The sequence below is a fragment of the Hyaena hyaena genome, unplaced genomic scaffold (genome assembly GCF_003009895.1).
Source record: "Hyaena hyaena isolate Hyena2069 unplaced genomic scaffold, ASM300989v1 scaffold_784, whole genome shotgun sequence".
NCBI lineage: Eukaryota > Metazoa > Chordata > Mammalia > Carnivora > Hyaenidae > Hyaena > Hyaena hyaena.
In genome coordinates this window covers 172,512-187,866 of record NW_024081419.1, presented here as the reverse complement: position 1 = coordinate 187,866, position 15,355 = coordinate 172,512, and the positions used below count along the sequence as shown (strand labels likewise).

Sequence of the window (15,355 nt, the reverse complement as noted above, 5' to 3'; positions counted from 1 at the left end):
AATTGCTCAAGAATACCAATATGAATTTTCTGTGACCTAATTCTATATTCTTAGGCACTTTTCTGTCCTCTTCTATATCAGGGTTAGGGATCCCAGCATACACTTTGAAGAAGGATTCTCAAATATGCTGATTTCCCCAAAGTGAAATTAATCCTGTAATTTCCAGCACTTTGGGAGTAATTTTTTATATCACTTTCTACTTTTAGGGGCCCCTGGGTACTTTGTTTAAGTATAGGTCTTTTCTTTTCTTTCTTTTCTTTCTTTTTTTAGGTATAGGCTTTTTACTATCCCCAGAAACTCTTAAGTTTTTAAGGAGAGAGTCCATTTCTGTGCCATTCTTATAAACCATTGGCTTTCTGCAAATCTTTGATGAACTATCAAATGATCTCCCAGATTGTTGGAATCCTGCTGCCTTTGGCTGAATTTCCTCAGATGTCAGTAGCTGGCTGGTTCACCAGAGAAAAAATCCTGAACACTCTGTTCTGTCTTCCAGTGGGTCCTAGAGGCAACCTTATTTATGTCTGAGCTCTTTATACCTTTTGGGCATTGCCTTCAATACCTGGCTGCAGCCTAAGGCTTCCCAGACAGGTTAGCTACCTTCCTCTTTCGTTCCCTTGTGGATGGGTCTCCAGAATATTCCTAGGTCATCCCTTCTTCCTTGTAAACTTAAACTGCCATGAGCTGACCTTCACATCTGATCCTCAAATAGTCATGTTCGTTCTGTCTAATCATTTGGCAACACACAGGCTTTGCTGTGAGGCAGAGAGAAGGGTAAAGGGAAATGACTTAAACATGATGGTGCTTAAATATACTATTTATTTCTCTGCGTGTTTTGGATTTGGGGCTTAAACATCTCCGATCAAGGAAAGGATCAGGCAGTTTCTTTGCCTGTGGCTCATATTTGTGGGTCTTTCCACAGGACAGGGCATGAATCCAGTAGGTGAACAAATAGCTGTTAAAGACAGGAAAGGATATGAGGCATTTGGGGGCAGAAGAAATGGAGCAAGATCAAGATTATTAGTGTTTATTAGAAACCTTTCTTTGTACTCTGGTCAGAAGCTTGCTTTTTAATATGCTTCTGAACTTCTGTAGGCATTATGCTTAGACAATTATCTCCTACCAGAAAAGTTCTAAAGCAGAATAAAAGGACACTGAAAGACTGATGTTAGGAAATGTGTTTTTCCTTTGTTTTTCTCTTTGTGGAAGAGGCTGCTATTTGCTCACCAAATTTCCATGCCCCTTCTTTCCTGCTAAAAGAATTCTATTTCTGTTTGCTTGCTTATTAGATATTTCCAGGTAAAACTCTCTATTTCTTAGCCTCTCTTGTAGAAAGGAGTGGCCAATAAGGCCCAAGTTTATGTGTGAGTCTTCTGGGAAAACTACTTTTAAAAGGGTAACAAACTAGCATGTACCTCCCTTGCTCTTATTTTTTCTTCTTTTTCAAAAAAAAGTTTGTTTATTTTGAGAGATACAGAGACAGAGAAAGAGAATGAGCCAGAGAGAGGCAGGGGGAAAGGGAGAGAGAAAATTCTGAGCAGGCTACACACTGTCAGCACAGAGCCCAATGTGGGGCGTGATCTTGTGACTGTGAGATCATGACCTGAGCCGAAATCAAGTGTCAAAAGCCCAAATGACTGAGCCACCCAGGCACCCCTTTTTTTCTCTCTTCTTCTTTATTAGAAACTGGCATTGTGGCCTGAGTTCCAGCAGCCATTTTGTGTCGTTGGGATAATCTTGAGGAGGGAGCTACGCACAATGCGTAGATGGAAGAGTTGTCGGGACCTCTGATTATTGTCTAGAGCCATCATATGATTTCTGAACTGTTTTATTATAGATTGCTGCCTAACAAATTACCACATGTTTATCAGTTTAAAACAACACCTATCTATTACCTCACAGTTTGCTTGGGTCATGAATCTATAGGTCTGAGTCCTTTGTTGAGGGTCTTACAAGGTTCCAGTCACGGTGTCAGCCAGCCAGCATTTTCATCAAGAGTGTTGCCTGGGGAAAGAATCTGCTTCCAAGATCATTCAGGATATTGGCATAGTTTATTTCATTGTAGTTATAGGGCTCATGTCCCCATCTTCATGCCATCTGTTGGGTCAGGGACCACTCTCAGCATCTAGTTCAGGAGTTTTCCATATGGCCATCTCCACAGTTCACAATATGGCTGTTAGCTTCTTCAAGGCCAGTAGAAGAATCTCTCTCTTCAGAAAGAGCCCATTCCCTCTTTTAAAGGCTTTTGCTTGATGATGTCAGGTGGCTCAGGATAATCTCCCCTTTTAAAAAAATATTCATTTACTTGGGAGAGGAGGGTGGGGGAAATCTCAAGTAGACTCTGCACTGTCAGCTTGGAGCCCGACGTGGGCCCTGATCCCACGAACCGTGAGATCATGACCTGAGCCGAGATCAACAGTTGTATGCTTAACAACTGACCCACTCAGTCACCCCTAATCTCCCTTTTGATTAATTTAAAAAAACAACTGGTTTTGGTTCTCAATTACATCTGCAAAGTCCTTTCATCTTTCGCACATACTGTATTCTAATCGTAAGAGTGACGTCCCATCATATTTACAGGTCCTATCCACATTCAAAAGGTAAGTGTATCAGGAGGTGAGAAGTGTGGAGGCCATCTTAGAGTTCTGTTTACCACCATGCTCTACACATGGGTTTCCTTTACATTCAGTGAAACAACCCCTCATTTCTTTGGCCAGATAGATAGGGATATCTCTCTTGCCTCCAACCAATACAATTTCTAACTGTTAACAAGATCTGGAGACATAAGAGAAAATATACAAAAAGAATAATTAGGTAAAAATAAAAGTGATTTCAGGGGTGCTAGGTGGCTCAGTGGGTTAAGTATCCAACTCTTGATTTCAGCTCAGGTCATGATCTCATGGTTTGTGAGTTCAAGCCCTGCATTGAGTTCTGCGCTCACAGTGCAGAGTCTGCTTAAGACTGTCTTTCTCTTCCTCTCTCTCTGCCCCTCCTCACCACTCTCTCTCTCTCTCTCTCTTTCAAAATAAATAAACTTAAAATAAAAGAAATTTCAAAATTAATACAAAAACATGTTAATTAAATATGTAAGTTAAAAAGAGTAAAAAGTGAAAGCCCTCTTCTCTCTATATATATACATAAAATAAAACATATAATTATATATTTATAAATATACATATCTATAATTATTAAAAATTGAGCCTGAGTAGCTCAGTTAAGCATCTGACTCTTGATTTCAGCTCAGGTCATAGTCTCATGGTCATGGGATTGAGCCCTGAGTCGAACTCTGCGCTAGCATGAAGCCTGCTTGGGATTCTCTCTCTCACTCTCTCACTCTTCCTCTGTCTCTGACCCTCCCCAGCTTGGGCACACAGGTGTGCATGCTCTCTCTCTCTCTCTCTCTCTTCCTCTCTCTCTGTCCCTCAAAATAAATAAATAAGCATTTTAAAAAAAAAAAAAATTGAATCACACAAGGCAGCCCGTGTGGTTCAGTCAGGGTAAGCATCTGACCTCGGCTCGGGTCATGATTTCATGGTTTGTGTGTTCAAGCACCACCTTATACTCTGTGTTAACAGCTCAGAGTCTCGAGCCTGCTTCAGATTCTTTGTCTCCCTCTCCCTTTGCCCCTCCTCTGCTTGTGCTCTGTCTGTCTGTCTGTCTCTGTCTCTCTTTTTCAAAATTAAATTAATAAAATTAATAAAACATAAACAAAAAAATCACATCACATGATATTGTTATGAAATGTTCAAGTACGTTAATACCTTCCCAACAATAGACCATTAGGAATTTACCTGGAGTCAAACAGGCTGAGTTTATTGTTCATTGCAGCAAGGGAGACTGCACACCATGGAGAACTGTGGAATTCGTTAGTAAAATGGTATTAGAAGGTAAATCTTTTCTAGAAGGAAGGCATTCCGGAAGGAAAATAGAATATCTCTAGAGATTTATTTCTAGAGAAAAGTAGCTGCTGACATTAAGGAACTTGGTCTGACACTTACAAATGGCCCTCAGTACTGCTAGTTGTTAGGAGCTTACTTAGCCCTCCCAGCTAAGATGCAGTTTTCTCCTGTTTGACCCACCAAAACAGTATCACCGACTGTCATCATGAAGTGAGGGTTCTCTGTGACTGTAAAGAAAAAGACCACTGGATAGTTTTGTCTAAGCATGGGGTGCTGTGCCAACCACAGAAATGTCAAACGTCTCCTGGTTAATTTAAATGATTGATGCTTCCTTACAGCTTTATTTTTTTCTAGTATTCCCTCCGTCTAGAAAAGATTTGTTAAGATACCTAATCATAGAATTATCCCTATTTAAAGCAAACCTCCATTTCCTCGACTCCTCCCCCAAAATCACCAAACCAAGACACAAATACTTTAAATTCTTTCCAACACACAATGTTGTGTCATATTGCATTGAATTGGGGATAGATCACCCATAATCTATCCATGACACATATAATTATATATGTAGGAACATAATGTAGTTAATAATTCTAGACTTTATTTCAAGACATTTCAGTGTTGTTTGAAATGGCCTATGTTGATGGGATGCATACATACATACATGTATGAGATACAGGTTTTACATGTGTATCATATATATGTATACTTAAGAGAAAGTATTATTCTAAAGATATCCATTGATCTGCTTATAATACATAATATCTAATAGCTAATATCTACTTTGTTAAAAGAAAGCATTATTAACTATCATATCCTGAATCAGTATATTAGTGAGAACTTGTAGGATTTATCCCGATTGGTCTTTGTTTCAAAATTGTATAAAATAAACAACCAGCTGCCGCTGCTAATATCAACAACATTTTCTAAAAATATGTTGCGTATGTTGTGTCCTTCTAAATATTTATCTTTTTTAATAATCTCAATAAGCTATATTTTGGGAAGCTTTTTGGGTGGGCAAATAAATACTTCTAACTGAGACAAAATGAAGAACAGTTCAACTCTCTTCTAGCATTTACAGAAAGTCTCTTATTATCTATTCATCAAAATGTCCTTGGCCCAAAATAGGTTTAGTCTATGGTGAGTTTCTCCCTAAAGTTGGAGGAAGTGAGATTCTACCCACTGGTTGAATAACCATTTATTAGAGAAGGAGGCCCTTTCCGAATTCCTTCTGAAGTTCCAGCTAGAGAATTGTGCATTTCTCAGATTTCTAGTCTTTCAAGTAAGTGTTACAAGCCTTGTCTACAAAATAATTACAGAGTTATCTGAAAGGAAATGTGGGTTGCTTGTCTAAATTAGTTAGGATAACTTGTAATTTCTTGGGGGGAAAGTCAGAAAATGAAAGTTATCTTTGAGTGTTTGGATTGAATTTCAGTATTCAAAGGATGAAATCTTCCACAAATCTTTCCACTTAATGTTGTTGAAAAAGGTGTAATGTAAGCACAATACTGCACCTTCTTTCCTCTCTGTAACTCCTGGAAAGATGCCATAGAACATGCATTTACATCAAGTTCTTGCTTGAGGTGAGTAAGCAATTACCATCGACCAGCTTAGCAGCCAAAAGGGCACCAAATTCATTTTTCAGTTTCTTGGTCCTTGTTCTTGCCGGGTGTTTTATACACTTGTCTCCTGCAATCTGTAAACTGAAATGTTGCTTCATATCCAGGTCACCTGGTGAATCAGAAGGAAAGGGAACGGGCATTGCTGCCCCTTGAGAAGGCACCATGATGAAGCAAGTGATTCTTAGCACTTTCTACATCTTTCGATACCATTGCCAGGTTGCTTGAGAAGATATCCTGCCAAACTCTGAACTCTGTGAGAGTCATTGGGATGCCCATGCCGGTTCGGACTGAGTTCACGTGCCCAACCAGGTGATCTGGACTATCACACAGTAGGGCACATTCTCTTAGCCTTGGTTTATCCGTTCTTTGTTTGTTCCCTACTTCTGTTTGGCCCTTAAGGTACCCACATTGTTCTCAGTTGATGCTTCTGGTGGATTGAGGCAGGCCCACATCAGCTGAAGTTTGGTTGGTTGTCAAGCACCAACCCAGAAAAAGCATTTCGAAGATACTTGCTTCAGATTTCCTAAAGACATGCATAGAAGGCCTACTGATAGAGAGAGTAAAGTGGAAGTCTTAGTTGCAAGAGATAAGGAGACAAATAAATCTAATTTTCCTATTCTACCACCTTCAATGCATACGTCTATGCCTCAACATTAAAGACTATATTTTCACATCACAAGGTTGATGTGAAAGAAATAAGATAATTGATATGAAAATAGTTCATAAATACCAAGCAGATTGATTTTATAGGCACTGTAGTGACAGCAGTAGTGATAGCATTATCATCATCATCATTATTATTACTATAGTTATAGTAATAATGTGTTACAGAAAATGTGTTTACACATAGTTATTATCACTGGTGGCAGTGATAGTACCATTAGGAAGGATATAGTAGATCTGTTTCTTTTCAGATGGCAAAAGGCTTATGAATGGGAAGGAAGTGGGGCACCTGAGTGGCTCAGTCGGTTAAGCGGCCAACTTCGGCTCAGGTCATGATCTCACAGTTCGTGGGTTCGAGCCCCGCGTTGGGCTCTGTGCTGACAGCTAGCTCAGAGCCTGGAGCCTGCTTCAGATCCTGTGTCTGCTTCTCTTTCTGCCCTTCCCCTGCTCACATTCTGTCTATCTCTCAAAAATAAATAAACATTAAAAAATTTTTAAAAAAAGAATGGGAAGGAAGTACACTAAGAATTAATTGCTAGTTAATAATCTGCTGATGGTTATATGTTTTCTAGCCAGGTAGAAATATGTAGCTTTATTTTTTTCTTAGCAATGCCAGGCAAGTTTTATATATAGACATACATACATATATGTACATATATATGTATATATGTGTGTATATGTGCACATATATGTATCTATATATATATATGTCTAAATGTATGTATGTAATATGCCAATAGATACTAATATGAGCCCGTATTCATAAATGCTATGCATAGATTTTGTAAGCACTATCCATGATGTAATGTGTTATATAATATCACAACCTTATAACTTAGATTGCAGACATATTATAATACAGTACACATCAATTTAAAGAGAAGCTAATACCTCATACCAAAGACAGACTAATTATCATATATATTGATTAGAGTCCCATCTTAGTTCTCTTAAAAAGTATAAATTATTTATTATAAAATTGTATAAAAATGTTAAACTGGCCTTGGAAATGCAAGCGTTCACACATATGTATGTACTTCAAGCACATTATGTTTTACTAACAAGTACCCTTAAGTCTAATGAAGGCAGCTCAGTGCAGTTCATACAAGTGTTTAATTCATACAACATGAGCATAATAAATCTTTTCTGTTCTTAATATGCTTTAGAAAAAGGAACCTATTTTATAGCGAAAAGCAAGTGCTAAAATTATAACCTTCGTATGCATATTTAATTAGTTTTGTATTTTTATAATCCTTTGATTTGAGGCATTTTTAAAATATGCATTATCTAGAGAGTGAAGCCTGCTCTTGTATCTTTGTTTCAGTGAGAATATAGAACTGACACTATTGTGTCTCTGTATCTAAGACTCTTTGTGGTATTTCCAGGAGCAGTAATGTGTATTGCGCCATCCCCAGTCCTCTGTTCTTTGTGACATTCATCCATGAGTAAAGTGAGAAGAGGTCAAACTTATAGCAAAATGGTAATCACAACCAATTTTAATTTATGTGAAAAATCTCAAGCCCACTCGGTGGGGAACTTTAGCTTTATTTCCCACAATCTTTCATCATCTGCCTATAGCAGAAATTATTCTGTAGGGTTTGATGATTTGCAAGATGGAGAAAGAACTTCAAGATTTGCATCAAGTACAGTTATTTAACCAATTTGAGGGCACTGGTGGAGCGTTTTAAAAATTATTCATTTTATTGCTTTCCCTAATTTATCTAATTCAGTGAAGTGTGAAAGTACGTGATTTACATACAGAGGAAAGTTCCTTCTATTAGCAACTTTAACCCAGCTCTTACTTGGTCATAATTAAGTTGATCTATGTATACACACAGTATAAAGGAGCCAGATGTAAAGTGATAAATGCATTTTGGATATCAGTCATTTGGATATTTATTTTCCATATTAGCAAATTTCCAGAAGATTGACTAAGTATTTTTGATCAGTCCAGATATTTGGCATTTCACTGATATAGTTTCTAAAAACAGCCATGGTAATAGGTTTTATAGACTATAAATAAAACAAATGTGCTCCTAATGGGCACATATACTTTTAAAATTAAATTCTTCTTACCATTTATTTATTCCTGTAATGATCTGTACATCTAATTGACCTTCAATACTGCAGTGAATTATATTACCTTATGAAAAATGTCTCTATTCTTCTGTCTGCCATTGCTAATTAGTTTTAAAAGTGTCTGGAACACCTTTTTCTCTCTTTGAAGGTATTTTTGTAACATTTTTTGTAAATGTTACTTTGTGTATGCAAATATGAATAGCCACTATACATGTGTGTTGTTGTTGTTGTCTTAATGGGTGAGGATTTTGTTTCTCTTTAGTGGGGACAGATGTTATAATTCAGTTAGAAAAATGAACAACTTAAAATTGTAATTACTGATAGACTATTGTCCTGGCAAACTTTCTTATGCTTGGGATTCCTTCAGAGCATCTCAAGGACAATTTAAGACCCCATTAATTAAACTTTTAAATGAATAGTTATGAAACAGATACTTTGTATTGAATTGGACAGTGTATCTGGCAGCAAAGAGATGGCATACTCAAAGGGTTTAATGAGAGTTATTAATGAAGAGACTATTTAGGGAGGTGTGGTGAGGGTTAGAGGAAACAACAGGGTAGTAAAACATCTGGGACTAGCAACAGTGGGGAGTTATCATCATCCCTGTGCCTTGGATCCTGGAAGCTTTGAAAGGCCGGATGCCAATGGCCAAAATGGCAGTGATTGGGTGGTCATGTAAGGATAAATATGCTGGCCTCTGTCTTCCAGGCTTCCCATTGCCAGCCACTACCTTCCTTTCGTTGATCTCAGCTAGAAGCCAAAAGTGAGCCTTTTGTGGCACAGATCAAGATGGAGAAAGACAGAAAATGCATCTAGGAAGCCGGAGAGAAACAATTAGCCCAGACCCTACATTAGTTTCTTTGCTTTTTAAAATTTCTATTGTAACAAAATACCACAAATTTAGTGGCTTAATAAAACACAAATGTATTATCTTCCAATTCTGAAAGTCAAAAGTCCTAAATTTAAGGTGTCTACAGGGCTGCATTCCTTCCTGAGGCTCTAGGGGGAAGTTAGTTCCCTTGCCTTTTCCAGTTCTAGAGTCTGTGTGCGTTCCTAGAGACCCCGATCCCTTCCTCTAATCACTCCAGCCTCTGCTCCCGTCATCTCAGCAATTTCTCTCCCCCTGACCCTCTTGCCTTCCTCTCCTAAGGACCCTTATGGTTACCTTGAGCCCACCAGAGTAATCCAGGATAATCTCTTCATTTCAAAATCCTTAACTTAATCCTATCAGCAAAATCCCTTTTACAAAGTAAAGTAAGGTATTCCCAGGATAGGATTAGGATATGGACATGGACATCTTTGGGGAGCCCTCTTTCTGTCTGTAGACCACAGACCGCAAAAGCTATTAATGTGAAAGAAATTAATGTCTCCGCTATAGGGAGATCAAAACTAGGAAATGTGTTTATGCATTTTATAACTAATAACGAATTACTTTTTATAACTTGAAAAGTAATTCTTTTTTGAAGAATGCAAAAAATGTCAAGCTACTATTCTGTTTAATGTTAACATGGTTGTATATATTTAGGGTTTTATGTTTTGAATATCTTCTCAATTTTCAACTTCTCAAGTTACCTTCTCTGTATCTCATGGCATGAATACTTTGACATTTTTAATTTAAAAAAATTGACATGGAAAAATAATAATCAGTGAGACTTATTGAGTTATGATTTTCTAGCTATTTTCATATATTACTCCCATGGCATCCCTGTAAGAAAGATACTTTTATCAAGTATATTTTAGAGATGATGAAACAGATACATAGATGAAGTAATATGTCTCTGGTAATATAACTAATAAGAGGATATGTTGGATATTATTTTCCATTTGCTTCCCTAGATCAGTTTTCCACTCTGCTTTGCTCTGGGAGGTTGAACTATACACACTACATCATCCAGGCTCTCTTTTTCTCTGACTTCTGATTGGCTTCAACGAAAGGGAAAGCTCAGCAACCTTGATGGCGCAAGAAGAGAAAAATGGTGTTACTTTTCATTACTCTACACTCCCTCTCCCTTCCTGCCCTGCTGCATAGAGGGTCTGCTTTCCTAAGTAGCTGTTGTTTCTGTTGGGTATTCTTTTTACTCTAACCAAATTCTGGGAATACCATTTCTTGAGTACTTGGGAGTTCTCAAGAAACTTTCATTTTTGCTGGTCCTGGGGTTCTTCACCATCTGTTATTATTTTCTTTCAACTTCCCCACACCTCTGTAAATAATCCCATTATTTTCATTTAAACCCCTCTGAATGGGCCATCTTTTTCTCTCCTTTTGTAAATAGGCTGCAGTTTGATTACAAGGATATTTGAATTTTTTTAATTTATTTAATTTATTTTTTTTCCTGAGAGAGAGAGACAGCATGAACAGGGAACAGGGGAGGGTCAGAGAGAGAGGGAGACACAGAATCCGAAGCAGGCTCCAGGCTCTGAGTTACCTGTCAGCACAGAACCCAACACAGGGCTTGAACCCACGAACCGTGAGATCATGACCTGAGCCGAAGTTCGACGCTTAACTGACTGAGCCACCCAGGCGGCCCAAGGATATTTGAATTAAAAGCAGAGTTCTTAATCATTTCAATATATTGACTTTAACAAAAACACATCTCCCAAGCAAATAGATTTACAGCTTGAAATGAATTAGTTGCATTTAGTCAACTGTTTATATATTTGTTTGTAATTGCTAATTTTTTTTTAAAAAGTGACAAATTCACTAAATTAAGCCAGTTTAGTAATTTTCAGATGTGACATAGCATACCTTATGTTGGGTATAATGAATATACTCTGTAATAAATCTATCTGTAAATATAAAGCCAATTCACCCTTGTTATTATTCTGCCATCAGTGAGCATTGTTTTTAGCATCTTATTTGTCATGCTCAGATTTTATGCTTTGCAGTGAGTTTGAGTTCAATTCATTAAAATAGGAAACTCATCAAATTCTCCTTCAGAGAAAGAAACTCTTACCCTGCAATATACAATACATTTCTGTTCTTTTACAGATTTCTTTTCACTACTTCCTAAGTGATGGTGATGTCTGTTTCCTTGACAACTAGGTAGGGTGAGTGCTGCAATGATACTGAGTGCATGTCAGATGTATTCATAAAGTGAGTTGTAGTTGTTCAGAGGAAATACATCAGAACAACCTTGTATTCTTTTGTGAACAAAGATGCTAATGAAGGAGGTGCTCATTGACAGTGATTTCCATGGAGCAGAAGGGAAAGGTACACATGATACTCACCACCGACCTATCACATTTTTGCATTTGTTTATAAGTACTGTTCACTTTTTTTCTCCAGTTATTCTTAAGTCACACATACCGACCAACTGGTTTATAACTTGAAAGCTAAACAGACACCTCATCTATTTTTCTTATGACTGTGGGCTACAGTTAAAGGATAGCATTCTGGTCTCTGGTGGTCTTTTCACCTAGAATATGTGGTTCAAAATGTGTTATGACAGTATAATAGTCATTCTGGGGTCTACCAGGAGATGTATAGGAAGTATTTCTTAGCAATTGTTCCTGCAAGTCTAAATTACAGTATCTATATTGGTAAACCTGTAAAGTAAGAGGATCCTAAAATGACTTTTGACTCATTTAAAAAAGGTATTAGATTATTTTCAGAGTCACCTGGATATTAAATGTATATCGATATGTTTGAATCATTTGAAAATTGCTAATTCAAATGTAGTACATATGGAATCTCTATGAAGGAGAATATGATTAATCAACACATTCCTTGTCCTGATCAGACAGATCATAGTTTGCTGTACTTGAGTAATGATCTTCCTGAAACTAAAACTTGGGATACATTTATCAAAAATTATACTATATATATACTATACACATATACTAAATATGTCTAGGATTATAGACATTAAAGCGTTACAACTTCAGTTCTCTTCAGAATTAAGATATTTTCCAAAAAATTAAGGATGTTTTAAAATTTATATATCTATAATTCTATTGGGTAAAAATGAGAGTCAGTTCAGAGAGCTTATACATGTCCATCAACTGAACACATTGATGATATAACTAAATACTCATGAAAGAATTGGAATTTTTTTTCACAGACCATGAAGTTATGCCTGTTTTAGACATTAACAGAAGTTTATATCTGATCCACCTACTGTTAATAAAGGTCATCAATCGAGTGCCCGAGGAAGCAGACTTTAAAATGGAAGATTAGTATGCAAGAACTTTGTTCTTAGGAAAGGATGGAAGCAGGGTTTGGAAGCAGGGAAAGTTGGGTGGTGATGCAAATGTAACTAAGGCTTCAGCCAGCCTTGGGGGCTGCTTGGAGCTGGGCCCTTCTAGGCTGTCCCAAGATAAGGTGAAGAGGCCTAGCCCTTATAACTCCATGGTTACCAGTCATTGGATATGGGCTGCTGTGAGAGGCAACATGGCTCTCTTAAGCTTGTGGTAATTCTTAAGGAGATGAGAACAGATAGAAGAGCCTTCAGTCATCTTCGTAGCAGGTGAAAAATCATTTCTTCCATTTTGAAGATGGATTTGAGAAGGACATCACAGCTTCCCTGACAGTCCAACCCCCAACCCTTGAGTGACTTGTTTCCACATGTAACTCATTCAAGACTCTGGTGGGACTCTTTTTCTTAGGAGGACAGATAAGAGAAAGTTGATCTGCAGCTGCAGCAGGTCTCCAGGCTCCAGTGGATACTTAGGCTCTCCCTCCTTTATTGTCTATTCTAGATTGCCTTATCCTTAGTTAGCAACTCTGCTGCTTTGGATGGCTTATCTGGTGGGATGACCAAGCCCTTATCCCTAAAGGGTCCACGTTCCTGGTTATCATGGTCTTTTGAGGCTGTTGTACGTAGCCATGAGACGTCCCACTTAACAGCCTGAATGTCACACCTATTCATTCTCCCTTATCTGTATTGTGTAATGGAAGCTCTACCCGCTCTTGATGAGGTGAGTCAGTTATTCCTGCCTGGATGGCAATTTCTCTTCTTGCCTCCTGGTACCTTGGAATGAGGAACCTGGAGTGTCTAGGCAATAGCTGTAGTTTAAAGTTTATTGTGACCTTTGTGTGTCCCTTGGTGACAGAGTTGCAGATTTAGGAAGCACAAGTTCTTCAAGTGGGCCACTGAAAACAGTGGTAAGCAGGGCCACTGCTTACTTCTATTATGTGGTTCTCAGACTTATGCATTCTATCTGTTGGGTTTGTTGCATTCTATAATAGTCATTTGTTCACTGTGTATACTGTGTCCTGCAGAATAATACTATTATCCTTGCTGGGTAATGTCTTCAAGCTGTCACCTTAGCTGTGCTTTTGATAAGTCATTACATACTCAATGAGGCCATAAGCCACTGCATGTGTAATATGTGACAGGACCAAGGGACTTCATGATCATGGACTATCATACATCCTATGTTGTGAAGTGGACCCAAATATCTGATGAAAAGTTATAACAGATGGTGTGTTAGTGTAGCAGACATTCTGTAAGCCCTTGAAGGATGGTATTAGTTAAAACTATGGACAATAAAGCCACACTCACACTTGGAATACATGTCAGTTACCGACAAGGTATATCGATGCTCCTTAACATGGTAGAAAGGATCAAATATAATAGCCTTTCCACCAAATGACTAATTATTTTCTTCAAGTGATAGTGTCATGAGGTGCTCATCATTGGTCTCTGTTGCTAACAGGTTGGAATTCTGCTACAACAGTAGCAGTATGAGCTTTGGTGAGGAGAACCCATGATCTATAGCCCATGCTTAGCCTCCGTCTCTGCCACCATGGCTACTATATTTATGTGCCAATTGTGTCAGCACTGTGATAGTTAATGATGAATTTAGATTAGATAGAACTAGCTGAATTATTCTGTCTGTCTGGTTGTTTAGCGTCTTTTCCATGGTAGGTATTCTCAGAGTCAACATTTGTGGGAGAAGAGAACGAAGCAGGACTAAGCTAAATAAGAAGTTGGGCTATGGTACAGTCCCAGTGAAGCTTCAGGTGACCCCATGAAAGGCTTGAAGTTTTACTGGCTCTTCAGAGTTGTTCTAAGTTAGGAAAAGAGTTACCTGGCTGTGGGCTACCCTGCGAAGGAGGGTATAAATTTGAGCCAGGTGACTCTCTTCAGCTCATTTCTCTAGCATGATTATATGATGGGGGTTGGGGAACTGACCACAATGAACTTGAGACTTTAGGAGAATCTCTTTCCACTAATATTAATCTTCTAACTCAAGCTCCAAATCAACCCGGGTTAGTACACCAATAATTTTTAGATTTATGAGAATAAAGCCTCATTCACTGAGGATTGAGATCTGACTAGACAGGCCAGAGATCTATGCTTTCAGATAGATTACCTTGGGTATCAGGTCCATCTAAAAATTTCCTAGCCAGTGGTAAAAGAACACATCATCAGTTTCCTGCAAGTGGAGACTGCCATTTGCTGGGAGCTCTCCCTGGTGCTGCTTAAAAACTTGATGAAAGACTGCCTCCTTTGTTTAATCTTCTTCTGGATACTGCTTATCTGATCTGTCTCTACTACATTTTGCTTAAAAGTGATCTATTTTGCCTCCTCACAGTCCCACCATATCTCTTGGAAACCCCTGTTCCAATTGTGATCTCATTGATTCTAAACATATGCCAAGCCCTAGTCATCACCCAGACCTGCTGTCCTATGACCAGTCATCAACTCACCCTATATTGTTTTGTCCAGTATACAGAAACATCTCTTGAAATGCTAAAGTTATATGCATGACTCTTTTGAAAAAGATTAAAATTCATTTGATTAAAATGTAAAGTTAGTCAGTAAGGAGATTCAGGATACCAAAGTGGAAAGATCAAAATGCTTGTTAAGCTCTATTAAACAGCTGTTCAGTATTTTACATAGAAGGAACAAAAGGTATATAGCAAACTATGTGAGTCAAAATTAAGATATATGAGGAGATACTCTCTTCCTTCATATGTCTACTTTTTTTTTTTTTAATGCCAATCATTACCAATATGGATTTAGCTACCTAGCTTGCCAAATGAATGCCCATTATGCCTGTGTATCCAGATTGGAATACATTTTCAGTATGAAAAGAACTGTTTTTCTGAAAACTGTCTTCAAATTTGCTAAACTTCACTGCAGAAAT

At 37.9% G+C, this 15,355-nt stretch overlaps 1 long non-coding RNA gene across 1 annotated transcript; it reads right to left on the bottom strand.

Moving 5' to 3' along the window:
- Window positions 1-2,029: 2,029 nt before the first annotated feature.
- LOC120221580 lies at window positions 2,030-14,785 on the bottom strand. The gene is made up of 3 exons (XR_005525836.1): window positions 14,579-14,785; window positions 3,789-3,851; window positions 2,030-2,279 (listed from the first exon to the last, which is right to left on the bottom strand). It is a non-coding gene; the product is annotated as an uncharacterized LOC120221580 (long non-coding RNA).
- Window positions 14,786-15,355: the final 570 nt, after the last annotated feature.